The sequence below is a fragment of the Lampris incognitus genome, chromosome 3 (assembly GCF_029633865.1).
Source record: "Lampris incognitus isolate fLamInc1 chromosome 3, fLamInc1.hap2, whole genome shotgun sequence".
Lineage (NCBI taxonomy): Eukaryota > Metazoa > Chordata > Actinopteri > Lampriformes > Lampridae > Lampris > Lampris incognitus.
The window spans coordinates 56,049,507-56,077,350 of NC_079213.1; the positions used below are offsets into that span (position 1 = coordinate 56,049,507).

General features: G+C 51.0%; 1 protein-coding gene across 2 annotated transcripts in view; it reads left to right on the top strand.

The window, feature by feature from the left end:
* Positions 1–27,844, top strand: part of st3gal3a (ST3 beta-galactoside alpha-2,3-sialyltransferase 3a) — a 121,905-nt gene that overhangs the window by 61,081 nt on the left and 32,980 nt on the right. The window lies entirely within an intron of this gene.

The following is a 27,844-nucleotide window of genomic DNA, read 5'->3' on the forward strand; positions in this document are numbered from 1 at the left end:
AGCAGGTCTGAGGTGTTTGAGGTTCATGCAGCAGGTCTGAGGTGTTTGAGGTTCAAGCAGCAGGTCTGAGGTGTTTGAGGTTCAAGCAGCAGGTCTGAGGTGTTTGAGGTTCATGCAGCAGTTGTAAGGTGTTTGAGGTTCATGCAGCAGTTGTGAGGTGTTTGAGGTTCATGCAGCAGTTGTGAGGTGTTTGAGGTTCACACAGCAGGCCTGAGGGGTTCGAGGTTAATGCAGCAGGTCTGAGGTGTTTGAGGTTAATGCAGCAGGTCTGAGGTGTTTGAGGTCCATGGAGCAGTTCTGAGGTGTTTGAGGTTCATGCAGCAGTTCTGAGGTGTTTGAGGTCCATGCAGCAGTTCTGAGGTGTTCGAGGTTCATGCAGCAGGTCTGAGGTGTTCGCGGTTAATGCAGCAGGTCTTAGGTGTTTGAGGTTCATGCAGCAGGTCTGAGGTGTTTGAGGTTCTTGCAGCAGATCTGAGGTGTTTGAGGTTCAAGCAGCAGGTCTGAGGTGTTTGAGGTTCATGCAGCAGTTCTGAGGTGTTTGAGGTCCATGCAGCAGGTCTGAGGTGTTTGAGGTTCATGCAGCAGGTCTGAGGTTTTTGAGGTTCCTGCAGCAGGTCTGAGGTGTTTGAGGTTCATGAAGCAGGTCTGAGGTGTTTGAGGTTCAAGCAGCAGGTCTGAGGTGTTTGAGGTTCATGCAGCAGTTGTAAGGTGTTTGAGGTTCATGCAGCAGTTGTGAGGTGTTTGAGGTTCATGCAGCAGTTGTGAGGTGTTTGAGGTTCACACAGCAGGCCTGAGGGGTTTGAGGTTCATGCAGCAGGTCTGAGGTGTTTGAGGTTCATGCAGCAGGTCTGAGGTGTTTGAGGTTCAAGCAGGAGGTCTGAGGTGATTGCGGTTCATGCAGCAGGTCTGTGGTGTATGAGGTTCATGCAGCAGTTCTGAAGTGTTTGAGGTTCATGCATTAGTTCTGAGGTGTTTGAGGTCCACGCAGCAGTTCTGAGGTGTTCGGGGTTCATGCCGCAGGTCTGAGGTGTTTGAGGTTCATGCAGCAGTTCTGAGGTGTTTGAGGTCCATGCAGCAGGTCTGAGGTGTTTGAGGTTCATGCAGCAGTTCTGAGGTGTTTGAGGTTCATGCAGCAGGTCTGAGGTGTTTGAGGTTCATGCAGCAGGTCTGAGGTGTTTGATGTTGATGCAGCAGGTCTGAGGTGTTTGAGGTTCATGCAGCATGTCTGAGGTGTTTGAGGTTCAAGCAGAAGGTCTGAGGTGTTTGAGGTTCAAGCAGCAGGTCTGAGGTGTTTGAGGTTCATGCAGCAGTTGTGAGGTGTTTGAGGTTCATGCAGCAGTTGTGAGGTGTTTGAGGTTCACACAGCAGGTCTGAGGGGTTCGAGGTTCATGCAGCAGGTCTGAGGTGTTCGCGGTTAATGCAGCAGGTCTGAGGTGTTTGAGGTTAATGCAGCAGGTCTGAGGTGTTTGAGGTCCATGGAGCAGTTCTGAGGTGTTTGAGGTTCATGCAGCAGTTCTGAGGTGTTTGAGGTCCATGCAGCAGTTCTGAGGTGTTCGAGGTTCATGCAGCAGGTCTGAGGTGTTCGCGGTTAATGCAGCAGGTCAGAGGTGTTTGAGGTTCATGCAGCAGGTCTGAGGTGTTTGAGGTTCTTGCAGCAGGTCTGAGGTGTTTGAGGTTCAAGCAGCAGGTCTGAGGTGTTCGGGGTTCATGCAGCAGGTCTGAGGTGTTTGAGGTTCATGCAGCAGTTCTGAGGTGTTTGAGGTCCATGCAGCAGGTCTGAGGTGTTTGAGGTTCATGCAGCAGGTCTGAGGTTTTTGAGGTTCCTGCAGCAGGTCTGAGGTGTTTGAGGTTCATGAAGCAGGTCTGAGGTGTTTGAGGTTCAAGCAGCAGGTCTGAGGTGTTTGAGGTTCATGCAGCAGTTGTAAGGTGTTTGAGGTTCATGCAGCAGTTGTGAGGTGTTTGAGGTTCATGCAGCAGTTGTGAGGTGTTTGAGGTTCACACAGCAGGCCTGAGGGGTTTGAGGTTCATGCAGCAGGTCTGAGGTGTTTGAGGTTCATGCAGCAGGTCTGAGGTGTTTGAGGTTCAAGCAGGAGGTCTGAGGTGATTGAGGTTCATGCAGTAGGTCTGAGGTGTATGAGGTTCATGCAGCAGTTCTGAAGTGTTTGAGGTTCATGCAGCAGTTCTGAGGTGTTTAAGGTCCACGCAGCAGTTCTGAGGTGTTCGGGGTTCATGCCGCAGGTCTGAGGTGTTTGAGGTTCATGCAGCAGTTCTGAGGTGTTTGAGGTCCATGCAGCAGGTCTGAGGTGTTTGAGGTTCATGCAGCAGTTCTGAGGTGTTTGAGGTTCATGCAGCAGGTCTGAGGTGTTTGAGGTTCATGCAGCAGGTCTGAGGTGTTTGATGTTGATGCAGCAGGTCTGAGGTGTTTGAGGTTCATGCAGCAGGTCTGAGGTGTTTGAGGTTCATGCTGCAGGTCTGAGGTTTTCGGGGTTCAAGCAGCAGGTCTGAGGTGTTTGAGGTTCATGCAGCAGTTCTGAGGTGTTTGAGGTTCATGCAGCAGGTCTGAGGTGTTTTAGGTTCATGCAGCAGGTCTGAGGTTCATGCAGCAGGTCTGAGGTGTTTGAGGTTCATGCAGCAGGTCTGAGGTTTTTGGGGTTCAAGCAGCAGGTCTGAGGTGTTTGAGGTTAATGCAGCAGTTCTGAGGTGTTTGAGGTTCATGCAGCAGGTCTGAGGTGTTTTAGGTTCATGCAGCAGGTCTGAGGTTCATGCAGCAGGTCTGAGGTGTTTGAGGTTCATGCAGCAGTTCTGAGGTGTTCGGACTTCATGCAGGAGGTCTGAGGTGTTTGAGGTTCATGCAGCAGGTCTGAGGTGTTTGAGGTTCATGCAGCAGGTCTGAGGTGTTTGAGGTTCATGCAGCAGGTCTGAGGTTTTTGAGGTTCATGCAGCAGTTGTGAGGTGTTTGAGGTTCATGCAGCAGTTGTGAGGTGTTCGAGGTTAATGCAGCAGTTGTGAGGTGTTTGAGGTTCACACAGTAGGTCTGAGGTGTTTGAGGTTCATGCAGCAGGTCTGAGGTGTTTGAGGTTCATGCAGCAGGTCTGAGGTGTTTGAGGTTCATGCAGCAGGTCTGAGGTGTTCGGGGTTCAAGCAGCAGGTCTGAGGTGTTTGAGGTTCATGCAGCAGTTCTGAGGTGTTTGAGGTTCATGCAGCAGTTCTGAGGTGTTTGAGGTTCATGCAGCAGTTCTGAGGTGTTTGAGGTTGATGCAGCAGGTCTGAGGTGTTCAGGGTTCAAGCAGCAGGTCTGAGGTGTTCAGGGTTCAAGCAGCAGGTCTGAGATGTTTGAGGTCCATGGAGCAGTTCTGAGGTGTTTGAGGTTCATGCAGCAGTTCTGAGGTGTTTGAGGTTCATGCAGCGGTTCTGAGGTGTTCGAGGTTAATGCAGCAGGTCTGAGGTGTTCGGGGTTCATGCAGCAGGTCTGAGGTGTTTGAGGTTCATGCAGGAGGTCTGAGGTGTTGGAGGTTCATGCAGCAGGTCTGAGGTGTTTGAGGTTCAAGCAGGAGGTCTGAGGTGATTGAGGTTCATACAGCAGGTCTGAGGTGTTTGAGGTTCATGCAGCAGGTCTGAGGTTCATGCAGCAGGTCTTAGGTGTTTGAGGTTCATGCAGCAGTTCTGAGGTGTTCGGACTTCATGCAGCAGGTCTGAGGTGTTTGAGGTTCACGCAGCAGGTCTGAGGTGTTTGAGGTTCATGCAGCAGGTCTGAGGTGTTTGAGGTTCATGCAGCAGGTCTGAGGTGTTTGAGGTTCAAGCAGCAGGTCTGAGGTGTTTGAGGTTCAAGCAGCAGGTCTGAGGTGTTTGAGGTTCATGCAGCAGTTGTAAGGTGTTTGAGGTTCATGCAGCAGTTGTGAGGTGTTTGAGGTTCATGCAGCAGTTGTGAGGTGTTTGAGGTTCACACAGCAGGCCTGAGGGGTTCGAGGTTCATGCAGCAGGTCTGAGGTGTTCGCGGTTAATGCAGCAGGTCTGAGGTGTTTGAGGTTAATGCAGCAGGTCTGAGGTGTTGGAGGTTCATGCAGCAGGTCTGAGGTGTTTGAGGTTCATGCAGCAGTTCTGAGGTGTTTGAGGTCCATGCAGCAGGTCTGAGGTGTTTGAGGTTCATGCAGCAGTTCTGAGGTGTTTGAGGTTCATGCAGCAGGTCTGAGGTGTTTGAGGTTCATGCAGCAGGTCTGAGGTGTTTGATGTTGATGCAGCAGGTCTGAGGTGTTTGAGGTTCATGCAGCAGGTCTGAGGTGTTTGAGGTTCATGCAGCAGTTCTGAGGTGTTTGAGGTTCATGCAGCAGGTCTGAGGTGTTTTAGGTTCATGCAGCAGGTCTGAGGTTCATGCAGCAGGTCTGAGGTGTTTGAGGTTCATGCAGCAGGTCTGAGGTTTTCGGGGTTCAAGCAGCAGGTCTGAGGTGTTTGAGGTTAATGCAGCAGTTCTGAGGTTTTTGAGGTTCATGCAGCAGGTCTGAGGTGTTTTAGGTTCATGCAGCAGGTCTGAGGTTCATGCAGCAGGTCTGAGGTGTTTGAGGTTCATGCAGCAGTTCTGAGGTGTTCGGACTTCATGCAGGAGGTCTGAGGTGTTTGAGGTTCATGCAGCAGGTCTGAGGTGTTTGAGGTTCATGCAGCAGGTCTGAGGTGTTTGAGGTTCATGCAGCAGGTCTGAGGTTTTTGAGGTTCATGCAGCAGTTGTGAGGTGTTTGAGGTTCATGCAGCAGTTGTGAGGTGTTCGAGGTTAATGCAGCAGTTGTGAGGTGTTTGAGGTTCACACAGTAGGTCTGAGGTGTTTGAGGTTCATGCAGCAGGTCTGAGGTGTTTGAGGTTCATGCAGCAGGTCTGAGGTGTTTGAGGTTCATGCAGCAGGTCTGAGGTGTTCGGGGTTCAAGCAGCAGGTCTGAGGTGTTTGAGGTTCATGCAGCAGTTCTGAGGTGTTTGAGGTTCATGCAGCAGTTCTGAGGTGTTTGAGGTTCATGCAGCAGTTCTGAGGTGTTTGAGGTTCATGCAGCAGGTCTGAGGTGTTCAGGGTTCAAGCAGCAGGTCTGAGGTGTTCAGGGTTCAAGCAGCAGGTCTGAGATGTTTGAGGTCCATGGAGCAGTTCTGAGGTGTTTGAGGTTCATGCAGCAGTTCTGAGGTGTTTGAGGTTCATGCAGCGGTTCTGAGGTGTTCGAGGTTAATGCAGCAGGTCTGAGGTGTTCGGGGTTCATGCAGCAGGTCTGAGGTGTTTGAGGTTCATGCAGGAGGTCTGAGGTGTTGGAGGTTCATGCAGCAGGTCTGAGGTGTTTGAGGTTCAAGCAGGAGGTCTGAGGTGATTGAGGTTCATACAGCAGGTCTGAGGTGTTTGAGGTTCATGCAGCAGGTCTGAGGTTCATGCAGCAGGTCTTAGGTGTTTGAGGTTCATGCAGCAGTTCTGAGGTGTTCGGACTTCATGCAGCAGGTCTGAGGTGTTTGAGGTTCACGCAGCAGGTCTGAGGTGTTTGAGGTTCATGCAGCAGGTCTGAGGTGTTTGAGGTTCATGCAGCAGGTCTGAGGTGTTTGAGGTTCAAGCAGCAGGTCTGAGGTGTTTGAGGTTCAAGCAGCAGGTCTGAGGTGTTTGAGGTTCATGCAGCAGTTGTAAGGTGTTTGAGGTTCATGCAGCAGTTGTGAGGTGTTTGAGGTTCATGCAGCAGTTGTGAGGTGTTTGAGGTTCACACAGCAGGCCTGAGGGGTTCGAGGTTCATGCAGCAGGTCTGAGGTGTTCGCGGTTAATGCAGCAGGTCTGAGGTGTTTGAGGTTAATGCAGCAGGTCTGAGGTGTTTGAGGTCCATGGAGCAGTTCTGAGGTGTTTGAGGTTCATGCAGCAGTTCTGAGGTGTTTGAGGTCCATGCAGCAGTTCTGAGGTGTTCGAGGTTCATGCAGCAGGTCTGAGGTGTTCGCGGTTAATGCAGCAGGTCTTAGGTGTTTGAGGTTCATGCAGCAGGTCTGAGGTGTTTGAGGTTCTTGCAGCAGGTCTGAGGTGTTTGAGGTTCAAGCAGCAGGTCTGAGGTGTTCGGGGTTCATGCAGCAGGTCTGAGGTGTTTGAGGTTCATGCAGCAGTTCTGAGGTGTTTGAGGTCCATGCAGCAGGTCTGAGGTGTTTGAGGTTCATGCAGCAGGTCTGAGGTTTTTGAGGTTCCTGCAGCAGGTCTGAGGTGTTTGAGGTTCATGAAGCAGGTCTGAGGTGTTTGAGGTTCAAGCAGCAGGTCTGAGGTGTTTGAGGTTCATGCAGCAGTTGTAAGGTGTTTGAGGTTCATGCAGCAGTTCTGAGGTGTTTGAGGTTCATGCAGCAGTTGTGAGGTGTTTGAGGTTCACACAGCAGGCCTGAGGGGTTTGAGGTTCATGCAGCAGGTCTGAGGTGTTTGAGGTTCATGCAGCAGGTCTGAGGTGTTTGAGGTTCAAGCAGGAGGTCTGAGGTGATTGAGGTTCATGCAGCAGGTCTGAGGTGTATGAGGTTCATGCAGCAGTTCTGAAGTGTTTGAGGTTCATGCAGCAGTTCTGAGGTGTTTGAGGTCCACGCAGCAGTTCTTAGGTGTTCGGGGTTCATGCCGCAGGTCTGAGGTGTTTGAGGTTCATGCAGCAGTTCTGAGGTGTTTGAGGTCCATGCAGCAGGTCTGAGGTGTTTGAGGTTCATGCAGCAGTTCTGAGGTGTTTGAGGTTCATGCAGCAGGTCTGAGGTGTTTGAGGTTCATGCAGCAGGTCTGAGGTGTTTGATGTTGATGCAGCAGGTCTGAGGTGTTTGAGGTTCATGCAACAGGTCTGAGGTGTTTGAGGTTCATGCAGCAGGTCTGAGGTGTTCGGGGTTCAAACAGCAGGTCTGAGGTGTTTGAGGTTAATGCAGCAGTTCTGAGGTGTTTGAGGTTCATGCAGCAGGTCTGAGGTGTTTTAGGTTCATGCAGCAGGTCTGAGGTGTTTGAGGTTCATGCAGCAGGTCTGAGGTTTTTGAGGTTCATGCAGCAGTTGTGAGGTGTTTGAGGTTCATGCAGCAGTTGTGAGGTGTTCGAGGTTAATGCAGCAGTTGTGAGGTGTTTGAGGTTCACACAGTAGGTCTGAGGTGTTTGAGGTTCATGCAGCAGGTCTGAGGTGTTTGAGGTTCATGCAGCAGGTCTGAGGTGTTTGAGGTTCATGCAGCAGGTCTGAGGTGTTCGGGGTTCAAGCAGCAGGTCTGAGGTGTTTGAGGTTCATGCAGCAGTTCTGAGGTGTTTGAGGTCCATGCAGCAGTTCTGAGGTGTTCGAGGTTCATGCAGCAGGTCTGAGGTGTTCGCGGTTAATGCAGCAGGTCTTAGGTGTTTGAGGTTCATGCAGCAGGTCTGAGGTGTTTGAGGTTCTTGCAGCAGATCTGAGGTGTTTGAGGTTCAAGCAGCAGGTCTGAGGTGTTCGGGGTTCATGCAGCAGGTCTGAGGTGTTTGAGGTTCATGCAGCAGTTCTGAGGTGTTTGAGGTCCATGCAGCAGGTCTGAGGTGTTTGAGGTTCATGCAGCAGGTCTGAGGTTTTTGAGGTTCCTGCAGCAGGTCTGAGGTGTTTGAGGTTCATGAAGCAGGTCTGAGGTGTTTGAGGTTCAAGCAGCAGGTCTGAGGTGTTTGAGGTTCATGCAGCAGTTGTAAGGTGTTTGAGGTTCATGCAGCAGTTGTGAGGTGTTTGAGGTTCATGCAGCAGTTGTGAGGTGTTTGAGGTTCACACAGCAGGCCTGAGGGGTTTGAGGTTCATGCAGCAGGTCTGAGGTGTTTGAGGTTCATGCAGCAGGTCTGAGGTGTTTGAGGTTCAAGCAGGAGGTCTGAGGTGATTGCGGTTCATGCAGCAGGTCTGTGGTGTATGAGGTTCATGCAGCAGTTCTGAAGTGTTTGAGGTTCATGCATTAGTTCTGAGGTGTTTGAGGTCCACGCAGCAGTTCTGAGGTGTTCGGGGTTCATGCCGCAGGTCTGAGGTGTTTGAGGTTCATGCAGCAGTTCTGAGGTGTTTGAGGTCCATGCAGCAGGTCTGAGGTGTTTGAGGTTCATGCAGCAGTTCTGAAGTGTTTGAGGTTCATGCAGCAGGTCTGAGGTGTTTGAGGTTCATACAGCAGGTCTGAGGTGTTTGATGTTGATGCAGCAGGTCTGAGGTGTTTGAGGTTCATGCAGCAGGTCTGAGGTGTTTGAGGTTCAAGCAGCAGGTCTGAGGTGTTTGAGGTTCAAGCAGCAGGTCTGAGGTGTTTGAGGTTCATGCAGCAGTTGTAAGGTGTTTGAGGTTCATGCAGCGGTTGTGAAGTGTTTGAGGTTCATGCAGCAGTTGTGAGGTGTTTGAGGTTCACACAGCAGGCCTGAGGGGTTCGAGGTTCATGCAGCAGGTCTGAGGTGTTCGCGGTTAATGCAGCAGGTCTGAGGTGTTTGAGGTTAATGCAGCAGGTCTGAGGTGTTTGAGGTCCATGGAGCAGTTCTGAGGTGTTTGAGGTTCATGCAGCAGTTCTGAGGTGTTTGAGGTCCATGCAGCAGTTCTGAGGTGTTCGAGGTTCATGCAGCAGGTCTGAGGTGTTCGCGGTTAATGCAGCAGGTCAGAGGTGTTTGAGGTTCATGCAGCAGGTCTGAGGTGTTTGAGGTTCTTGCAGCAGGTCTGAGGTGTTTGAGGTTCAAGCAGCAGGTCTGAGGTGTTCGGGGTGCATGCAGCAGGTCTGAGGTGTTTGAGGTTCATGCAGCAGTTCTGAGGTGTTTGAGGTCCATGCAGCAGGTCTGAGGTGTTTGAGGTTCATGCAGCAGGTCTGAGGTTTTTGAGGTTCCTGCAGCAGGTCTGAGGTGTTTGAGGTTCATGAAGCAGGTCTGAGGTGTTTGAGGTTCAAGCAGCAGGTCTGAGGTGTTTGAGGTTCATGCAGCAGTTGTAAGGTGTTTGAGGTTCATGCAGCAGTTGTGAGGTGTTTGAGGTTCATGCAGCAGTTGTGAGGTGTTTGAGGTTCACACAGCAGGCCTGAGGGGTTTGAGGTTCATGCAGCAGGTCTGAGGTGTTTGAGGCTCATGCAGCAGGTCTGAGGTGTTTGAGGTTCAAGCAGGAGGTCTGAGGTGATTGAGGTTCATGCAGCAGGTCTGAGGTGTATGAGGTTCATGCAGCAGTTCTGAAGTGTTTGAGGTTCATGCAGCAGTTCTGAGGTGTTTGAGGTCCACGCAGCAGTTCTGAGGTGTTCGGGGTTCATGCCGTAGGTCTGAGGTGTTTGAGGTTCATGCAGCAGTTCTGAGGTGTTTGAGGTTCAAGCAGCAGGTCTGAGGTGTTCGGGGTGCATGCAGCAGGTCTGAGGTGTTTGAGGTTCATGCAGCAGTTCTGAGGTGTTTGAGGTCCATGCAGCAGGTCTGAGGTGTTTGAGGTTCATGCAGCAGGTCTGAGGTTTTTGAGGTTCCTGCAGCAGGTCTGAGGTGTTTGAGGTTCATGAAGCAGGTCTGAGGTGTTTGAGGTTTAAGCAGCAGGTCTGAGGTGTTTGAGGTTCATGCAGCAGTTGTAAGGTGTTTGAGGTTCATGCAGCAGTTGTGAGGTGTTTGAGGTTCATGCAGCAGTTGTGAGGTGTTTGAGGTTCACACAGCAGGCCTGAGGTGTTTGAGGTTCATGCAGGAGGTCTGAGGTGTTTGAGGCTCATGCAGCAGGTCTGAGGTGTTTGAGGTTCAAGCAGGAGGTCTGAGGTGATTGAGGTTCATACAGCAGGTCTGAGGTGTTTGAGGTTCATGCAGCAGGTCTGAGGTTCATGCAGCAGGTCTTAGGTGTTTGAAGTTCATGCAGCAGTTCTGAGGTGTTCGGACTTCATGCAGCAGGTCTGAGGTGTTTGAGGTTCACGCAGCAGGTCTGAGGTGTTTGAGGTTCACGCAGCAGTTCTCAGGTGTTTGAGGCCCATGCAGCAGGTCTGAGGTGTTTGAGGTCCATGCAGCAGGTCTGAGGTGTTTGAGGTTCACGCAGCAGGTCTGAGGTGTTTGAGGTTCATGCAGCAGGTCTGAGGTGTTTGAGGTTCATGCAGCAGGTATGAGGTGTTTGAGGTTCATGCAGCAGGTCTGAGGTTTTTGAGGTTTATGCAGCAGGTCTGAGGTGTTTGAGGTTCATGCAGCAGGTCTGAGGTGTTTGAGGTTCATGCAGCAGTTGTGAGGTGTTTGAGGTTCATGCAGCAGTTGTGAGGTGTTTGAGGTTCATGCAGCAGTTCTGAGGTGTTTGAGGTTCATGCAGCAGGTCTGAGGTGTTCAAGGTTCACGCAGCAGGTCTGAGGTGTTCCAGGTTCACACAGCAGGTCTGAGGTGTTCGAGGTTCATGCAGCAGTTGTGAAGTGTTTGAGGTTCATGCAGCAGTTGTAAGGTGTTTGAGGTTCATGCAGCAGTTTTGAGGTGTTTGAGGTTCATGCAGCAGTTGTGAGGTGTTTGAGGTTCACACAGCAGGCCTGAGGTGTTTGAGGTTCATGCAGCAGGTCTGAGGTGTTCAGGGGTCAAGCAGAAGGTCTGAGGTGTTTGAGGTCCATGGAGCAGTTCTGAGGTGTTTGAGGTTCATGCAGCAGTTCTGAGGTGTTTGAGGTTCATGCAGCAGTTCTGAGGTGTTCGAGGTTCATGCATCAGGTCTGAGGTGTTCGGGGTTCATGCAGCAGGTCTGAGGTATTTGAGGTTCATATAGGAGGTCTAAGGTGTTTGAGGTTCATGCAGCAGGTCTGAGGTGTTTGAGGTTCAAGCGGGAGGTCTGAGGTGATAGAGGTTCATGCAGCAGGTCTGAGGTGTATGAGGTTCATGCGGCAGTTCAGAGGTGTTTGAGGTCGACGCAGCAGTTCTGAGGTGTTCGGGGTTCATGCAGCAGGTCTGAGGTGTTTGAGGTTCATGCAGCAGTTCTGAGGTGTTAGAGGTCCATGCAGCAGGTCTGAGGTGTTTGAGGTTCATGCAGCACGTCTGAGGTTTTTGAGGTTCATGCAGCAGGTCTGAGGTGTTTGAGGTTCATGAAGCAGGTCTGAGGTGTTTGAGGTTCAAGCAGCAGGTCTGAGGTGTTTGAGGTTCATGCAGCAGTTGTAAGGTGTTTGAGGTTCATGCAGCAGTTGTGAGGTGTTTGAGGTTCATGCAGCAGTTGTGAGGTGTTTGAGGTTCACACAGCAGGCCTGAGGGGTTTGAGGTTCATGCAGCAGGTCTGAGGTGTTTGAGGTTCATGCAGCAGGTCTGAGGTGTTCGGGGTTCAAGCAGCAGGTCTGAGGTGTTTGAGGTTCATGCAGCAGTTCTGAGGTGTTTGAGGTTCATTCAGCAGGTCTGAGGTGTTTGAGGTTCATGCAGCAGTTCTGAGGTGTTTGAGGTTCATGCAGCAGTTCTGAGGTGTTTGAGGTTCATGCAGCAGGTCTGAGGTGTTCAGGGTTCAAGCAGCAGGTCTGAGGTGTTTGAGGTTAATGCAGCAGTTGTGAGGTGTTTGAGGTTCATGCAGCAGCTCTGAGGTGTTTGAGGTTCATGCAGCAGTTGTGAGGTGTTTGAGGTTCATGCAGCAGTTGTGAGGTGTTTGAGGTTCATGCAGCAGGTCTGAGATGTTTGAGGTCCATGGAGCAGTTCTGAGGTGTTTGAGGTTCATGCAGCAGTTCTGAGGTGTTTGAGGTTCATGCAGCGGTTCTGAGGTGTTCGAGGTTAATGCAGCAGGTCTGAGGTGTTCGGGGTTCATGCAGCAGGTCTGAGGTGTTTGAGGTTCATGCAGGAGGTCTGAGGTGTTTGAGGTTCATGCAGCAGGTCTGAGGTGTTTGAGGTTCAAGCAGGAGGTCTGAGGTGATTGAGGTTCATACAGCAGGTCTGAGGTGTTTGAGGTTCATGCAGCAGGTCTGAGGTTCATGCAGCAGGTCTTAGGTGTTTGAAGTTCATGCAGCAGTTCTGAGGTGTTCGGACTTCATGCAGCAGGTCTGAGGTGTTTGAGGTTCACGCAGCAGGTCTGAGGTGTTTGAGGTTCACGCAGCAGTTCTCAGGTGTTTGAGGCCCATGCAGCAGGTCTGAGGTGTTTGAGGTTCATGCAGCAGGTCTGAGGTGTTCAAGGTTCACGCAGCAGGTCTGAGGTGTTCCAGGTTCACACAGCAGGTCTGAGGTGTTCGAGGTTCATGCAGCAGTTGTGAAGTGTTTGAGGTTCATGCAGCAGTTGTAAGGTGTTTGAGGTTCATGCAGCAGTTGTGAGGTGTTTGAGGTTCATGCAGCAGTTGTGAGGTGTTTGAGGTTCACACAGCAGGCCTGAGGTGTTTGAGGTTCATGCAGCAGGTCTGAGGTGTTTGAGGTTCATGCAGCAGTTCTGAGGTGTTTGAGGTTCATGCAGCAGTTGTGAGGTGTTTGAGGTTCATGCAGAAGGTCTGAGGTGTTTGAGGTCCATGGAGCAGTTCTGAGGTGTTTGAGGTTCATGCAGCAGTTCTGAGGTGTTTGAGGTTCATGCAGCAGTTCTGAGGTGTTCGAGGTTCATGCATCAGGTCTGAGGTGTTCGGGGTTCATGCAGCAGGTCTGAGGTATTTGAGGTTCATATAGGAGGTCTAAGGTGTTTGAGGTTCATGCAGCAGGTCTGAGGTGTTTGAGGTTCAAGCGGGAGGTCTGAGGTGATAGAGGTTCATGCAGCAGGTCTGAGGTGTATGAGGTTCATGCAGCAGTTCAGAGGTGTTTGAGGTCGACGCAGCAGTTCTGAGGTGTTCGGGGTTCATGCAGCAGGTCTGAGGTGTTTGAGGTTCATGCAGCAGTTCTGAGGTGTTAGAGGTCCATGCAGCAGGTCTGAGGTGTTTGAGGTTCATGCAGCACGTCTGAGGTTTTTGAGGTTCATGCAGCAGGTCTGAGGTGTTTGAGGTTCATGAAGCAGGTCTGAGGTGTTTGAGGTTCAAGCAGCAGGTCTGAGGTGTTTGAGGTTCATGCAGCAGTTGTAAGGTGTTTGAGGTTCATGCAGCAGTTGTGAGGTGTTTGAGGTTCATGCAGCAGTTGTGAGGTGTTTGAGGTTCACACAGCAGGCCTGAGGGGTTTGAGGTTCATGCAGCAGGTCTGAGGTGTTTGAGGTTCATGCAGCAGGTCTGAGGTGTTCGGGGTTCAAGCAGCAGGTCTGAGGTGTTTGAGGTTCATGCAGCAGTTCTGAGGTGTTTGAGGTTCATTCAGCAGGTCTGAGGTGTTTGAGGTTCATGCAGCAGTTCTGAGGTGTTTGAGGTTCATGCAGCAGTTCTGAGGTGTTTGAGGTTCATGCAGCAGGTCTGAGGTGTTCAGGGTTCAAGCAGCAGGTCTGAGGTGTTTGAGGTTAATGCAGCAGTTGTGAGGTGTTTGAGGTTCATGCAGCAGCTCTGAGGTGTTTGAGGTTCATGCAGCAGTTGTGAGGTGTTTGAGGTTCATGCAGCAGTTGTGAGGTGTTTGAGGTTCATGCAGCAGGTCTGAGATGTTTGAGGTCCATGGAGCAGTTCTGAGGTGTTTGAGGTTCATGCAGCAGTTCTGAGGTGTTTGAGGTTCATGCAGCGGTTCTGAGGTGTTCGAGGTTAATGCAGCAGGTCTGAGGTGTTCGGGGTTCATGCAGCAGGTCTGAGGTGTTTGAGGTTCATGCAGGAGGTCTGAGGTGTTTGAGGTTCATGCAGCAGGTCTGAGGTGTTTGAGGTTCAAGCAGGAGGTCTGAGGTGATTGAGGTTCATACAGCAGGTCTGAGGTGTTTGAGGTTCATGCAGCAGGTCTGAGGTTCATGCAGCAGGTCTTAGGTGTTTGAAGTTCATGCAGCAGTTCTGAGGTGTTCGGACTTCATGCAGCAGGTCTGAGGTGTTTGAGGTTCACGCAGCAGGTCTGAGGTGTTTGAGGTTCACGCAGCAGTTCTCAGGTGTTTGAGGCCCATGCAGCAGGTCTGAGGTGTTTGAGGTCCATGCAGCAGGTCTGAGGTGTTTGAGGTTCACGCAGCAGGTCTGAGGTGTTTGAGGTTCATGCAGCAGGTCTGAGGTGTTTGAGGTTCATGCAGCAGGTATGAGGTGTTTGAGGTTCATGCAGCAGGTCTGAGGTTTTTGAGGTTTATGCAGCAGGTCTGAGGTGTTTGAGGTTCATGCAGCAGGTCTGAGGTGTTTGAGGTTCATGCAGCAGTTGTGAGGTGTTTGAGGTTCATGCAGCAGTTGTGAGGTGTTTGAGGTTCATGCAGCAGTTCTGAGGTGTTTGAGGTTCATGCAGCAGGTCTGAGGTGTTCAAGGTTCACGCAGCAGGTCTGAGGTGTTCCAGGTTCACACAGCAGGTCTGAGGTGTTCGAGGTTCATGCAGCAGTTGTGAAGTGTTTGAGGTTCATTAAGCAGTTGTAAGGTGTTTGAGGTTCATGCAGCAGTTGTGAGGTGTTTGAGGTTCATGCAGCAGTTGTGAGGTGTTTGAGGTTCACACAGCAGGCCTGAGGTGTTTGAGGTTCATGCAGCAGGTCTGAGGTGTTCAGGGGTCAAGCAGCAGGTCTGAGGTGTTTGAGGTTCATGCAGCAGTTGTGAGGTGTTTGAGGTTCATGCAGAAGGTCTGAGGTGTTTGAGGTCCATGGAGCAGTTCTGAGGTGTTTGAGGTTCATGCAGCAGTTCTGAGGTGTTTGAGGTTCATGCAGCAGTTCTGAGGTGTTCGAGGTTCATGCAGCAGGTCTGAGGTGTTCGGGGTTCAAGCAGCAGGTCTGAGGTGTTTGAGGTTCATGCAGCAGTTCTGAGGTGTTTGAGGTTCATTCAGCAGGTCTGAGGTGTTTGAGGTTCATGCAGCAGTTCTGAGGTGTTTGAGGTTCATGCAGCAGTTCTGAGGTGTTTGAGGTTCATGCAGCAGGTCTGAGGTGTTCAGGGTTCAAGCAGCAGGTCTGAGGTGTGTGAGGTTAATGCAGCAGTTGTGAGGTGTTTGAGGTTCATGCAGCAGCTCTGAGGTGTTTGAGGTTCATGCAGCAGTTGTGAGGTGTTTGAGGTTCATGCAGCAGTTGTGAGGTGTTTGAGGTTCATGCAGCAGGTCTGAGATGTTTGAGGTCCATGGAGCAGTTCTGAGGTGTTTGAGGTTCATGCAGCGGTTCTGAGGTGTTCGAGGTTAATGCAGCGGTTCTGAGGTGTTCGAGGTTAATGCAGCAGGTCTGAGGTGTTCGGGGTTCATGCAGCAGGTCTGAGGTGTTTGAGGTTCATGCAGGAGGTCTGAGGTGTTTGAGGTTCATGCAGCAGGTCTGAGGTGTTTGAGGTTCAAGCAGGAGGTCTGAGGTGATTGAGGTTCATACAGCAGGTCTGAGGTGTTTGAGGTTCATGCAGCAGGTCTGAGGTTCATGCAGCAGGTCTTAGGTGTTTGAAGTTCATGCAGCAGTTCTGAGGTGTTCGGACTTCATGCAGCAGGTCTGAGGTGTTTGAGGTTCACGCAGCAGGTCTGAGGTGTTTGAGGTTCACGCAGCAGTTCTGAGGTGTTTGAGGCCCATGCAGCAGGTCTGAGGTGTTTGAGGTCCATGCAGCAGGTCTGAGGTGTTTGAGGTCCATGCAGCAGGTCTGAGGTGTTTGAGGTTCACGCAGCAGGTCTGAGGTGTTTGAGGTTCATGCAGCAGGTCTGAGGTGTTTGAGGTTCATGCAGCAGGTATGAGGTGTTTGAGGTTCATGCAGCAGGTCTGAGGTTTTTGAGGTTTATGCAGCAGGTCTGAGGTGATTGAGGTTCATGCAGCAGGTCTGAGGTGTTTGAGGTACATGCAGCAGTTGTGAGGTGTTTGAGGTTCATGCAGCAGTTGTGAGGTGTTTGAGGTTCATGCAGCAGTTCTGAGGTGTTTGAGGTTCATGCAGCAGGTCTGAGGTGTTCAGGGTTCAAGCAGCAGGTCTGAGGTGTTTGAGGTTAATGCAGCAGTTGTGAGGTGTTTGAGGTTCATGCAGCAGCTCTGAGGTGTTTGAGGTTCATGCAGCAGTTGTGAGGTGTTTGAGGTTCATGCAGCAGTTGTGAGGTGTTTGAGGTTCATGCAGCAGGTCTGAGATGTTTGAGGTCCATGGAGCAGTTCTGAGGTGTTTGAGGTTCATGCAGCGGTTCTGAGGTGTTCGAGGTTAATGCAGCGGTTCTGAGGTGTTCGAGGTTAATGCAGCAGGTCTGAGGTGTTCGGGGTTCATGCAGCAGGTCTGAGGTGTTTGAGGTTCATGCAGGAGGTCTGAGGTGTTTGAGGTTCATGCAGCAGGTCTGAGGTGTTTGAGGTTCAAGCAGGAGGTCTGAGGTGATTGAGGTTCATACAGCAGGTCTGAGGTGTTTGAGGTTCATGCAGCAGGTCTGAGGTTCATGCAGCAGGTCTTAGGTGTTTGAAGTTCATGCAGCAGTTCTGAGGTGTTCGGACTTCATGCAGCAGGTCTGAGGTGTTTGAGGTTCACGCAGCAGGTCTGAGGTGTTTGAGGTTCACGCAGCAGTTCTCAGGTGTTTGAGGCCCATGCAGCAGGTCTGAGGTGTTTGAGGTTCACACAGCAGGCCTGAGGTGTTTGAGGTTCATGCAGCAGGTCTGAGGTGTTCAGGGGTCAAGCAGCAGGTCTGAGGTGTTTGAGGTTCATGCAGCAGTTGTGAGGTGTTTGAGGTTCATGCAGAAGGTCTGAGGTGTTTGAGGTCCATGGAGCAGTTCTGAGGTGTTTGAGGTTCATGCAGCAGTTCTGAGGTGTTTGAGGTTCATGCAGCAGTTCTGAGGTGTTCGAGGTTCATGCATCAGGTCTGAGGTGTTCGGGGTTCATGCAGCAGGTCTGAGGTATTTGAGGTTCATATAGGAGGTCTAAGGTGTTTGAGGTTCATGCAGCAGGTCTGAGGTGTTTGAGGTTCAAGCGGGAGGTCTGAGGTGATAGAGGTTCATGCAGCAGGTCTGAGGTGTATGAGGTTCATGCAGCAGTTCAGAGGTGTTTGAGGTCGACGCAGCAGTTCTGAGGTGTTCGGGGTTCATGCAGCAGGTCTGAGGTGTTTGAGGTTCATGCAGCAGTTCTGAGGTGTTAGAGGTCCATGCAGCAGGTCTGAGGTGTTTGAGGTTCATGCAGCACGTCTGAGGTTTTTGAGGTTCATGCAGCAGGTCTGAGGTGTTTGAGGTTCATGAAGCAGGTCTGAGGTGTTTGAGGTTCAAGCAGCAGGTCTGAGGTGTTTGAGGTTCATGCAGCAGTTGTAAGGTGTTTGAGGTTCATGCAGCAGTTGTGAGGTGTTTGAGGTTCATGCAGCAGTTGTGAGGTGTTTGAGGTTCACACAGCAGGCCTGAGGGGTTTGAGGTTCATGCAGCAGGTCTGAGGTGTTTGAGGTTCATGCAGCAGGTCTGAGGTGTTCGGGGTTCAAGCAGCAGGTCTGAGGTGTTTGAGGTTCATGCAGCAGTTCTGAGGTGTTTGAGGTTCATTCAGCAGGTCTGAGGTGTTTGAGGTTCATGCAGCAGTTCTGAGGTGTTTGAGGTTCATGCAGCAGTTCTGAGGTGTTTGAGGTTCATGCAGCAGGTCTGAGGTGTTCAGGGTTCAAGCAGCAGGTCTGAGGTGTTTGAGGTTAATGCAGCAGTTGTGAGGTGTTTGAGGTTCATGCAGCAGCTCTGAGGTGTTTGAGGTTCATGCAGCAGTTGTGAGGTGTTTGAGGTTCATGCAGCAGTTGTGAGGTGTTTGAGGTTCATGCAGCAGGTCTGAGATGTTTGAGGTCCATGGAGCAGTTCTGAGGTGTTTGAGGTTCATGCAGCAGTTCTGAGGTGTTTGAGGTTCATGCAGCGGTTCTGAGGTGTTCGAGGTTAATGCAGCAGGTCTGAGGTGTTCGGGGTTCATGCAGCAGGTCTGAGGTGTTTGAGGTTCATGCAGGAGGTCTGAGGTGTTTGAGGTTCATGCAGCAGGTCTGAGGTGTTTGAGGTTCAAGCAGGAGGTCTGAGGTGATTGAGGTTCATACAGCAGGTCTGAGGTGTTTGAGGTTCATGCAGCAGGTCTGAGGTTCATGCAGCAGGTCTTAGGTGTTTGAAGTTCATGCAGCAGTTCTGAGGTGTTCGGACTTCATGCAGCAGGTCTGAGGTGTTTGAGGTTCACGCAGCAGGTCTGAGGTGTTTGAGGTTCACGCAGCAGTTCTCAGGTGTTTGAGGCCCATGCAGCAGGTCTGAGGTGTTTGAGGTCCATGCAGCAGGTCTGAGGTGTTTGAGGTTCACGCAGCAGGTCTGAGGTGTTTGAGGTTCATGCAGCAGGTCTGAGGTGTTTGAGGTTCATGCAGCAGGTATGAGGTGTTTGAGGTTCATGCAGCAGGTCTGAGGTTTTTGAGGTTTATGCAGCAGGTCTGAGGTGTTTGAGGTTCATGCAGCAGGTCTGAGGTGTTTGAGGTTCATGCAGCAGTTGTGAGGTGTTTGAGGTTCATGCAGCAGTTGTGAGGTGTTTGAGGTTCATGCAGCAGTTCTGAGGTGTTTGAGGTTCATGCAGCAGGTCTGAGGTGTTCAAGGTTCACGCAGCAGGTCTGAGGTGTTCCAGGTTCACACAGCAGGTCTGAGGTGTTCGAGGTTCATGCAGCAGTTGTGAAGTGTTTGAGGTTCATTAAGCAGTTGTAAGGTGTTTGAGGTTCATGCAGCAGTTGTGAGGTGTTTGAGGTTCATGCAGCAGTTGTGAGGTGTTTGAGGTTCACACAGCAGGCCTGAGGTGTTTGAGGTTCATGCAGCAGGTCTGAGGTGTTCAGGGGTCAAGCAGCAGGTCTGAGGTGTTTGAGGTTCATGCAGCAGTTGTGAGGTGTTTGAGGTTCATGCAGAAGGTCTGAGGTGTTTGAGGTCCATGGAGCAGTTCTGAGGTGTTTGAGGTTCATGCAGCAGTTCTGAGGTGTTTGAGGTTCATGCAGCAGTTCTGAGGTGTTCGAGGTTCATGCAGCAGGTCTGAGGTGTTCGGGGTTCAAGCAGCAGGTCTGAGGTGTTTGAGGTTCATGCAGCAGTTCTGAGGTGTTTGAGGTTCATTCAGCAGGTCTGAGGTGTTTGAGGTTCATGCAGCAGTTCTGAGGTGTTTGAGGTTCATGCAGCAGTTCTGAGGTGTTTGAGGTTCATGCAGCAGGTCTGAGGTGTTCAGGGTTCAAGCAGCAGGTCTGAGGTGTGTGAGGTTAATGCAGCAGTTGTGAGGTGTTTGAGGTTCATGCAGCAGCTCTGAGGTGTTTGAGGTTCATGCAGCAGTTGTGAGGTGTTTGAGGTTCATGCAGCAGTTGTGAGGTGTTTGAGGTTCATGCAGCAGGTCTGAGATGTTTGAGGTCCATGGAGCAGTTCTGAGGTGTTTGAGGTTCATGCAGCGGTTCTGAGGTGTTCGAGGTTAATGCAGCGGTTCTGAGGTGTTCGAGGTTAATGCAGCAGGTCTGAGGTGTTCGGGGTTCATGCAGCAGGTCTGAGGTGTTTGAGGTTCATGCAGGAGGTCTGAGGTGTTTGAGGTTCATGCAGCAGGTCTGAGGTGTTTGAGGTTCAAGCAGGAGGTCTGAGGTGATTGAGGTTCATACAGCAGGTCTGAGGTGTTTGAGGTTCATGCAGCAGGTCTGAGGTTCATGCAGCAGGTCTTAGGTGTTTGAAGTTCATGCAGCAGTTCTGAGGTGTTCGGACTTCATGCAGCAGGTCTGAGGTGTTTGAGGTTCACACAGCAGGTCTGAGGTGTTTGAGGTTCACGCAGCAGTTCTGAGGTGTTTGAGGCCCATGCAGCAGGTCTGAGGTGTTTGAGGTCCATGCAGCAGGTCTGAGGTGTTTGAGGTCCATGCAGCAGGTCTGAGGTGTTTGAGGTTCACGCAGCAGGTCTGAGGTGTTTGAGGTTCATGCAGCAGGTCTGAGGTGTTTGAGGTTCATGCAGCAGGTATGAGGTGTTTGAGGTTCATGCAGCAGGTCTGAGGTTTTTGAGGTTTATGCAGCAGGTCTGAGGTGATTGAGGTTCATGCAGCAGGTCTGAGGTGTTTGAGGTACATGCAGCAGTTGTGAGGTGTTTGAGGTTCATGCAGCAGTTGTGAGGTGTTTGAGGTTCATGCAGCAGTTCTGAGGTGTTTGAGGTTCATGCAGCAGGTCTGAGGTGTTCAGGGTTCAAGCAGCAGGTCTGAGGTGTTTGAGGTTAATGCAGCAGTTGTGAGGTGTTTGAGGTTCATGCAGCAGCTCTGAGGTGTTTGAGGTTCATGCAGCAGTTGTGAGGTGTTTGAGGTTCATGCAGCAGTTGTGAGGTGTTTGAGGTTCATGCAGCAGGTCTGAGATGTTTGAGGTCCATGGAGCAGTTCTGAGGTGTTTGAGGTTCATGCAGCGGTTCTGAGGTGTTCGAGGTTAATGCAGCGGTTCTGAGGTGTTCGAGGTTAATGCAGCAGGTCTGAGGTGTTCGGGGTTCATGCAGCAGGTCTGAGGTGTTTGAGGTTCATGCAGGAGGTCTGAGGTGTTTGAGGTTCATGCAGCAGGTCTGAGGTGTTTGAGGTTCAAGCAGGAGGTCTGAGGTGATTGAGGTTCATACAGCAGGTCTGAGGTGTTTGAGGTTCATGCAGCAGGTCTGAGGTTCATGCAGCAGGTCTTAGGTGTTTGAAGTTCATGCAGCAGTTCTGAGGTGTTCGGACTTCATGCAGCAGGTCTGAGGTGTTTGAGGTTCACGCAGCAGGTCTGAGGTGTTTGAGGTTCATGCAGCAGTTCTGAGGTGTTTGAGGTTCATTCAGCAGGTCTGAGGTGTTTGAGGTTCATGCAGCAGTTCTGAGGTGTTTGAGGTTCATGCAGCAGTTCTGAGGTGTTTGAGGTTCATGCAGCAGGTCTGAGGTGTTCAGGGTTCAAGCAGCAGGTCTGAGGTGTTTGAGGTTAATGCAGCAGTTGTGAGGTGTTTGAGGTTCATGCAGCAGCTCTGAGGTGTTTGAGGTTCATGCAGCAGTTGTGAGGTGTTTGAGGTTCATGCAGCAGTTGTGAGGTGTTTGAGGTTCATGCAGCAGGTCTGAGATGTTTGAGGTCCATGGAGCAGTTCTGAGGTGTTTGAGGTTCATGCAGCGGTTCTGAGGTGTTCGAGGTTAATGCAGCGGTTCTGAGGTGTTCGAGGTTAATGCAGCAGGTCTGAGGTGTTCGGGGTTCATGCAGCAGGTCTGAGGTGTTTGAGGTTCATGCAGGAGGTCTGAGGTGTTTGAGGTTCATGCAGCAGGTCTGAGGTGTTTGAGGTTCAAGCAGGAGGTCTGAGGTGATTGAGGTTCATACAGCAGGTCTGAGGTGTTTGAGGTTCATGCAGCAGGTCTGAGGTTCATGCAGCAGGTCTTAGGTGTTTGAAGTTCATGCAGCAGTTCTGAGGTGTTCGGACTTCATGCAGCAGGTCTGAGGTGTTTGAGGTTCACGCAGCAGGTCTGAGGTGTTTGAGGTTCACGCAGCAGTTCTGAGGTGTTTGAGGCCCATGCAGCAGGTCTGAGGTGTTTGAGGTCCATGCAGCAGGTCTGAGGTGTTTGAGGTCCATGCAGCAGGTCTGAGGTGTTTGAGGTTCACGCAGCAGGTCTGAGGTGTTTGAGGTTCATGCAGCAGGTCTGAGGTGTTTGAGGTTCATGCAGCAGGTATGAGGTGTTTGAGGTTCATGCAGCAGGTCTGAGGTTTTTGAGGTTTATGCAGCAGGTCTGAGGTGATTGAGGTTCATGCAGCAGGTCTGAGGTGTTTGAGGTACATGCAGCAGTTGTGAGGTGTTTGAGGTTCATGCAGCAGTTGTGAGGTGTTTGAGGTTCATGCAGCAGTTCTGAGGTGTTTGAGGTTCATGCAGCAGGTCTGAGGTGTTCAGGGTTCAAGCAGCAGGTCTGAGGTGTTTGAGGTTAATGCAGCAGTTGTGAGGTGTTTGAGGTTCATGCAGCAGTTGTGAGGTGTTTGAGGTTCATGCAGCAGGTCTGAGATGTTTGAGGTCCATGGAGCAGTTCTGAGGTGTTTGAGGTTCATGCAGCGGTTCTGAGGTGTTCGAGGTTAATGCAGCGGTTCTGAGGTGTTCGAGGTTAATGCAGCAGGTCTGAGGTGTTCGGGGTTCATGCAGCAGGTCTGAGGTGTTTGAGGTTCATGCAGGAGGTCTGAGGTGTTTGAGGTTCATGCAGCAGGTCTGAGGTGTTTGAGGTTCAAGCAGGAGGTCTGAGGTGATTGAGGTTCATACAGCAGGTCTGAGGTGTTTGAGGTTCATGCAGCAGGTCTGAGGTTCATGCAGCAGGTCTTAGGTGTTTGAAGTTCATGCAGCAGTTCTGAGGTGTTCGGACTTCATGCAGCAGGTCTGAGGTGTTTGAGGTTCACGCAGCAGGTCTGAGGTGTTTGAGGTTCATGCAGCAGTTCTGAGGTGTTTGAGGTTCATTCAGCAGGTCTGAGGTGTTTGAGGTTCATGCAGCAGTTCTGAGGTGTTTGAGGTTCATGCAGCAGTTCTGAGGTGTTTGAGGTTCATGCAGCAGGTCTGAGGTGTTCAGGGTTCAAGCAGCAGGTCTGAGGTGTTTGAGGTTAATGCAGCAGTTGTGAGGTGTTTGAGGTTCATGCAGCAGCTCTGAGGTGTTTGAGGTTCATGCAGCAGTTGTGAGGTGTTTGAGGTTCATGCAGCAGTTGTGAGGTGTTTGAGGTTCATGCAGCAGGTCTGAGATGTTTGAGGTCCATGGAGCAGTTCTGAGGTGTTTGAGGTTCATGCAGCAGTTCTGAGGTGTTTGAGGTTCATGCAGCGGTTCTGAGGTGTTCGAGGTTAATGCAGCAGGTCTGAGGTGTTCGGGGTTCATGCAGCAGGTCTGAGGTGTTTGAGGTTCATGCAGGAGGTCTGAGGTGTTTGAGGTTCATGCAGCAGGTCTGAGGTGTTTGAGGTTCAAGCAGGAGGTCTGAGGTGATTGAGGTTCATACAGCAGGTCTGAGGTGTTTGAGGTTCATGCAGCAGGTCTGAGGTTCATGCAGCAGGTCTTAGGTGTTTGAAGTTCATGCAGCAGTTCTGAGGTGTTCGGACTTCATGCAGCAGGTCTGAGGTGTTTGAGGTTCACGCAGCAGGTCTGAGGTGTTTGAGGTTCACGCAGCAGTTCTCAGGTGTTTGAGGCCCATGCAGCAGGTCTGAGGTGTTTGAGGTCCATGCAGCAGGTCTGAGGTGTTTGAGGTTCACGCAGCAGGTCTGAGGTGTTTGAGGTTCATGCAGCAGGTCTGAGGTGTTTGAGGTTCATGCAGCAGGTATGAGGTGTTTGAGGTTCATGCAGCAGGTCTGAGGTTTTTGAGGTTTATGCAGCAGGTCTGAGGTGTTTGAGGTTCATGCAGCAGGTCTGAGGTGTTTGAGGTTCATGCAGCAGTTGTGAGGTGTTTGAGGTTCATGCAGCAGTTGTGAGGTGTTTGAGGTTCATGCAGCAGTTCTGAGGTGTTTGAGGTTCATGCAGCAGGTCTGAGGTGTTCAAGGTTCACGCAGCAGGTCTGAGGTGTTCCAGGTTCACACAGCAGGTCTGAGGTGTTCGAGGTTCATGCAGCAGTTGTGAAGTGTTTGAGGTTCATGCAGCAGTTGTGAGGTGTTTGAGGTTCACACAGCAGGCCTGAGGTGTTTGAGGTTCATGCAGCAGGTCTGAGGTGTTCAGGGGTCAAGCAGCAGGTCTGAGGTGTTTGAGGTTCATGCAGCAGTTGTGAGGTGTTTGAGGTTCATGCAGAAGGTCTGAGGTGTTTGAGGTCCATGGAGCAGTTCTGAGGTGTTTGAGGTTCATGCAGCAGTTCTGAGGTGTTTGAGGTTCATGCAGCAGTTCTGAGGTGTTCGAGGTTCATGCATCAGGTCTGAGGTGTTCGGGGTTCATGCAGCAGGTCTGAGGTATTTGAGGTTCATATAGGAGGTCTAAGGTGTTTGAGGTTCATGCAGCAGGTCTGAGGTGTTTGAGTTTCAAGCGGGAGGTCTGAGGTGATAGAGGTTCATGCAGCAGGTCTGAGGTGTATGAGGATCATGCAGCAGTTCAGAGGTGTTTGAGGTCGACGCAGCAGTTCTGAGGTGTTCGGGGTTCATGCAGCAGGTCTGAGGTGTTTGAGGTTCATGCAGCAGTTCTGAGGTGTTAGAGGTCCATGCAGCAGGTCTGAGGTGTTTGAGGTTCATGCAGCACGTCTGAGGTTTTTGAGGTTCATGCAGCAGGTCTGAGGTGTTTGAGGTTCATGAAGCAGGTCTGAGGTGTTTGAGGTTCAAGCAGCAGGTCTGAGGTGTTTGAGGTTCATGCAGCAGTTGTAAGGTGTTTGAGGTTCATGCAGCAGTTGTGAGGTGTTTGAGGTTCATGCAGCAGTTGTGAGGTGTTTGAGGTTCACACAGCAGGCCTGAGGGGTTTGAGGTTCATGCAGCAGGTCTGAGGTGTTTGAGGTTCATGCAGCAGGTCTGAGGTGTTCGGGGTTCAAGCAGCAGGTCTGAGGTGTTTGAGGTTCATGCAGCAGTTCTGAGGTGTTTGAGGTTCATTCAGCAGGTCTGAGGTGTTTGAGGTTCATGCAGCAGTTCTGAGGTGTTTGAGGTTCATGCAGCAGTTCTGAGGTGTTTGAGGTTCATGCAGCAGGTCTGAGGTGTTCAGGGTTCAAGCAGCAGGTCTGAGGTGTTTGAGGTTAATGCAGCAGTTGTGAGGTGTTTGAGGTTCATGCAGCAGCTCTGAGGTGTTTGAGGTTCATGCAGCAGTTGTGAGGTGTTTGAGGTTCATGCAGCAGTTGTGAGGTGTTTGAGGTTCATGCAGCAGGTCTGAGATGTTTGAGGTCCATGGAGCAGTTCTGAGGTGTTTGAGGTTCATGCAGCAGTTCTGAGGTGTTTGAGGTTCATGCAGCGGTTCTGAGGTGTTCGAGGTTAATGCAGCAGGTCTGAGGTGTTCGGGGTTCATGCAGCAGGTCTGAGGTGTTTGAGGTTCATGCAGGAGGTCTGAGGTGTTTGAGGTTCATGCAGCAGGTCTGAGGTGTTTGAGGTTCAAGCAGGAGGTCTGAGGTGATTGAGGTTCATACAGCAGGTCTGAGGTGTTTGAGGTTCATGCAGCAGGTCTGAGGTTCATGCAGCAGGTCTTAGGTGTTTGAAGTTCATGCAGCAGTTCTGAGGTGTTCGGACTTCATGCAGCAGGTCTGAGGTGTTTGAGGTTCACGCAGCAGGTCTGAGGTGTTTGAGGTTCACGCAGCAGTTCTCAGGTGTTTGAGGCCCATGCAGCAGGTCTGAGGTGTTTGAGGTCCATGCAGCAGGTCTGAGGTGTTTGAGGTTCACGCAGCAGGTCTGAGGTGTTTGAGGTTCATGCAGCAGGTCTGAGGTGTTTGAGGTTCATGCAGCAGGTATGAGGTGTTTGAGGTTCATGCAGCAGGTCTGAGGTTTTTGAGGTTTATGCAGCAGGTCTGAGGTGTTTGAGGTTCATGCAGCAGGTCTGAGGTGTTTGAGGTTCATGCAGCAGTTGTGAGGTGTTTGAGGTTCATGCAGCAGTTGTGAGGTGTTTGAGGTTCATGCAGCAGTTCTGAGGTGTTTGAGGTTCATGCAGCAGGTCTGAGGTGTTCAAGGTTCACGCAGCAGGTCTGAGGTGTTCCAGGTTCACACAGCAGGTCTGAGGTGTTCGAGGTTCATGCAGCAGTTGTGAAGTGTTTGAGGTTCATGCAGCAGTTGTAAGGTGTTTGAGGTTCATGCAGCAGTTGTGAGGTGTTTGAGGTTCATGCAGCAGTTGTGAGGTGTTTGAGGTTCACACAGCAGGCCTGAGGTGTTTGAGGTTCATGCAGCAGGTCTGAGGTGTTCAGGGGTCAAGCAGCAGGTCTGAGGTGTTTGAGGTTCATGCAGCAGTTGTGAGGTGTTTGAGGTTCATGCAGAAGGTCTGAGGTGTTTGAGGTCCATGGAGCAGTTCTGAGGTTTTTGAGGTTCATGCAGCAGGTCTGAGGTGTTTGAGGTTCATGCAGCAGGTTTGAGGTGTTTGAGGTTCAAGCAGCAGGTCTGAGGTGTTTGAGGTTCATGCAGCAGTTTGTGGTGTTTGAGGTTCAAGCAGCAGGTCTGAGGTGTTTGAGGTTCATGCAGCAGGTCTGAGGTGTTTGAGGTTCATTCAGCAGGTCTGAGGTGTTCAGGGTTCAAGCAGGAGGTCTGAGGTGTTTGAGGTTCATGCAGCAGTTGTGAGGTGTTTGAGGTTCATGCAGCAGGTCTGAGGTGTTTGAGGTCCATGGAGCAGTTCTGAGGTGTTTGAGGTTCATTCAGCAGTTCTGAGGTGTTCGAGGTTCATGCAGCAGGTCTGAGGTGTTCGGGGTTCATGCAGCAGGTCTGAGGTGTTTGAGGTTCATGCAGCAGGTCTGAGGTGTTTGAGGTTCATGCAGCAGTTGTGAGGTGTTTGAGGTTCATGCAGCAGGTCTGAGGTGTTTGAGGTCCATGGAGCAGTTCTGAGGTGTTTGAGGTTCATGCAGCAGTTCTGAGGTGTTTGAGGTTCATGCAGCAGTTCTGAGGTGTTCGAGGTTCATGCAGCAGGTCTGAGGTGTTCGGGGTTCATGCAGCAGGTCTGAGGTGTTTGAGGTTCATGCAGCAGGTCTGAGGTGTTTGAGGTTCATGCAGCAGGTCTGAGGTGTTTGAGGTTCATGCAGCAGGTCTGAGGTGTTTGAGGTTCATGCAGCAGGTCTGAGGTGTTCGGAGTTCAAGCAGCAGGTCTGAGGTGTTTGAGGTTCATGCAGCAGTTCTGAGGTGTTTGAGGTTCAAGCAGCTGGTCTGAGGTGTTTGAGGTTCATGCAGCAGTTCTGAGGTGTTTGAGGTTCATGCAGCAGTTCTGAGGTGTTCGAGGTTCATGCAGCAGGTCTGAGGTGTTCGGGGTTCATGCAGCAGGTCTGAGGTATTTGAGGTTCATGCAGGAGGTCTAAGGGGTTTGAGGTTCATGCAGCAGGTCTGAGGTGTTTGAGGTTCAAGCAGGAGTTCTGAGGTGATTGAGGTTCATGCAGCAGGTCTGAGGTGTTCGGGGTTCATGTAGCAAGTCTGAGGTGTTTGAGGTTCATGCAGCAGGTCTGAGGTGTTCAGGGTTCAAGCAGCAGGTCTGAGGTGTTTGAGGTTCAAGCAGGAGTTCTGAGGTGATTGAGGTTCATGCAGCAGGTCTGAGGTGTTCGGGGTTCATGTAGCAAGTCTGAGGTGTTTGAGGTTCATGCAGCAGGTCTGAGGTGTTCAGGGTTCAAGCAGCAGGTCTGAGGTGTTTGAGGTTCTTGCAGCAGTTGTGAGGTGTTTGAGGTTCATGCAGCGGGTCTGAGGTGTTTGAGGTTCATGCAGGAGGTCTTAGGTGATTGAGGTTCATGCAGGAGGTCTGAGGTGTTTGAGGTTAATGCAGCAGTTCTGAGGTGTTTGAGGTTCATGCAGCAGGTCTGAGGTGTTTTAGGTTCATGCAGCAGGTCTGAGGTTCATGCAGCAGGTCTGAAGTTTTTGAGGTTCATGCAGCAGGTCTGAGGTGTTTGAGGTCCATGGAGCAGTTCTGAGGTGTTTGAGGTTCATGCAGCAGTTCTGTGTGTTTGAGGTCCATGCAGCAGGTCTGAGGTGTGGCACAGCTTAGACTTGGACTCTGCGGATGATCCTAAAGTGAATTTAAAATACTGTCCAGCTTGTTTTCAGTGACAGCAGCATAATGCCTCGCTTGTTCCAACAAGTAGCACAAATCCCTGCTTTTTTTTCTTTCAGGCATAACTGTTTCTAATTTTACATTTTGGTTAGATTAATTAAATACTAAATTAGTTCTTCTATAATTATTCTGTATGGAAAATTAGTCTTGGGGATGTAGTGTTATCAAGCACACTAAGAGACATTAAAAAGCATCCCAACTTGTCCTGGCCTCTCTCTCCAGATCTGAAGTTTATTTAACAAGGATTGCTGGCGTCCGGGTAGCGTAGCGGTCTATTCCGTTGCCTACCAACACAAGGATCGCCAGTTCGAATCCCCGTGTTACTCTGGCTTGGTCGGGCGTCCCTACAGACACAATGGGCTGTGTCTGCGGGTGGGAAGCCAAATGTGGGTACATGTCCTGGTCGCTGCACTAGCGCCTCCTCTGGTCGGTCGGGGCACCTGTTCAGGGGGGAAGGGGAAATTGGGGGAATAGCGTGATCATCCCACG